Raw genomic sequence first — 2287 nt, 5'->3', positions numbered from 1 at the left:
TCTTGCTTTCTGTCTCTCTCTCTGTCTTTCTGGAGAGCACACACGCCCTATAGCAAAAACCTCTCAAAAAAAAAAAAAAAAAAAAAAAAAAAGTGCCTGTGGGTTTGCCACTCACGGTGGAAAGCGGGCTGCAGGCAAGCCGGGTGGAGAGCGCTCCCTGAGCAGTCACTGAGTCCCTGGCATCTAGACCTGGGATTTCCTCGAGAACTGTGAGAAGCCAGTGTCTGTTCAAGGCTGCCTCCCCCCACCAGAGACTTTTGTGTAACCTTGGGAGGCCCAGGTCCTAACTGACAGATGGGGAAGCGATCTACCAATGTCCTCTAAATGCCTTCCTTCCTGTTCTTCCATGAGCGAGGCAGAGAGAGAGAGAGAGAGAGAGAGTTGTTTGCACGCTGTCCGTGATTTTTGCTATATTTACATAGAATTGATTAATTATTTCATTATTCCTCTTCTTTAGAAAGACACACCAAGAAGAAAGCTTTGTGCAGGCCCATGGTGAACGGAAAACACGATATAAATAGAAAATGCTCATAAAAATAAATACAAATGTTTAGAATAACAAGTGTGCTTCCTGTGCTGCTTACAATGCCCGAAACTGCTGGGCCGTGGCCCCTCCCAGCTCAGTGCCCTGTGACCTTGACCTTGACCTCTTTCTGCATCCTGGAACTGCAGCCTAGACTGGGCATCCCGTCATCAGTCACTGTGTGCTATTGTATCTGGGGCCCAGTAAATTATCTTTGTGGTTCTATAGGGCAGGGAACAGGGGTCTGCAGCTCCTTCCTCCAGGGCGGTCCCTGGAATTGGGATAAACAGTAAATGCAAAGAGGAAGTCCCATTTGCTGTCCCGCTGAAGACCCTGAGACCAGCTATTCTTTCTGGGGAACAATAGCTACAGACACTGCACAGAAGCTGGTCAGTCTAGCCTCCCCAGGCCCCACACTCCCGGCAGGCGTGCCCGCCCCTCCCCACCAGGCAGCCACAGCAGACCCTCACCCTCACCTGGGGGGACACTCCAGCCCTTGTCATGGCTTGTCTTCCTGGGCTTTGTCTCAATCCCAGGAGTTCCCCTACCAACGTTCCCTCCTTCACAGAGACTGTGAGAAGGTGGAGAGCTTGCGAGTGGCTGGGGGGGACGCTGGAGGGGCCACACCTGACCACCCCTGAGCACTGTCTTCATGGGATCTCTTTCCCATCTCTCTCTTCGGCTGCTCCTTTCTCCTCCCTCCCCCGTGTTCCTTCATGGATCCAAACACGTGCCAACGACTTCTCTATGCCCCGCTCCGGGCTCTGCATCAGCCACAAAGCTCCTACCCCATACTCAGTGCCTCTAGTTCTCCTCTTCTCTCCATCTCAAAAAATCAGCTTTATTGAGGTGTTTTATATAGTAATACATACAATAAATTCACCCATTTTCAGGGTATAGTTGGATAAATTTTTTAAAAATGTATACACCTGGGTGAACACAATCCAAATCAACAATAGAACATGCTTGCCACCCTCCGAAAATTCCCATGGGGGCCCTCTGCAGCCAGTCCCATTTTCCCCAGCCCCAGCCCAGGTAACTACTGTCACTGCAGATAATTTTGTTCTAGGATTCTATATATAAATGAAAACCGCACAGTATATAGTGTTTGTGTCTGACTTCTTTTGCTGAGGATACTGTTGAGGAGAGTGGTAGTCAGTCCATTCTAAGTGCTAAAAAATATTTCATGGTAGGTATGCATTATACTTTAAAAAAAAGGACAGATTTACTGATAGACATATGGGTTGTTTCCACTTCAGGGGCTATTATGTATAAAATGCTTATGGATATTTGTGTCTCACTGTTTAAGGGTTGTATGTTTTAATTTCTCTCAAACCTGGGAGTGGAGTTGCTGAGTCATATAGCCAGTGTATGTTTAACTCGGTATGAACCGTCTGGACTGTTTTCTCATGTACACTCCCATGATGAATGAGCAGCGTAGGGGCGTTTCAGTTGCTCCACATTCTTGGTGGTGTCAGTTTTTTAAACTTTAACTATTGGATGTGTTGTGATGTCTCATTGTGGTTCTAACCCGTTTCCCTGATTGCTGGTGATGTTGAGCCCCTTTTCATGTGCTTGTTTTTTACTTGGGCATTTTCTTTTGAAAAGTATCTGTTCAATTAACTTGCCCATTTTCAAAATTAGGTTATCATTTTATTATTGTGTTTTAAGTTATTTATATATTTTGGATACAAATCCTTTGTTTATTTCATATATTGTGGCTATTTTCTCCTGATTTGTGGCTTGTTTTTTCATTTTCTCAAT

General features: G+C 45.7%; 1 long non-coding RNA gene across 1 annotated transcript in view; it reads left to right on the top strand.

Moving 5' to 3' along the window:
* Window positions 1-528, top strand: part of LOC102495809 (uncharacterized) — a 6785-nt gene extending 6257 nt beyond the window's left edge. Inside the window, exon 4 of the long non-coding RNA XR_336490.2 lies at window positions 458-528. This is a non-coding gene — a long non-coding RNA (uncharacterized LOC102495809). The remainder of the gene's footprint in view (window positions 1-457) is intronic.
* The last annotated feature ends 1759 nt before the right edge of the window (window positions 529-2287 follow it).

This window comes from Tupaia chinensis, unplaced genomic scaffold, assembly GCF_000334495.1.
Source record: "Tupaia chinensis unplaced genomic scaffold, TupChi_1.0 Scaffold139245_1, whole genome shotgun sequence".
NCBI lineage: Eukaryota > Metazoa > Chordata > Mammalia > Scandentia > Tupaiidae > Tupaia > Tupaia belangeri.
This window is presented reverse-complemented; position numbering and strand designations above follow the sequence as displayed.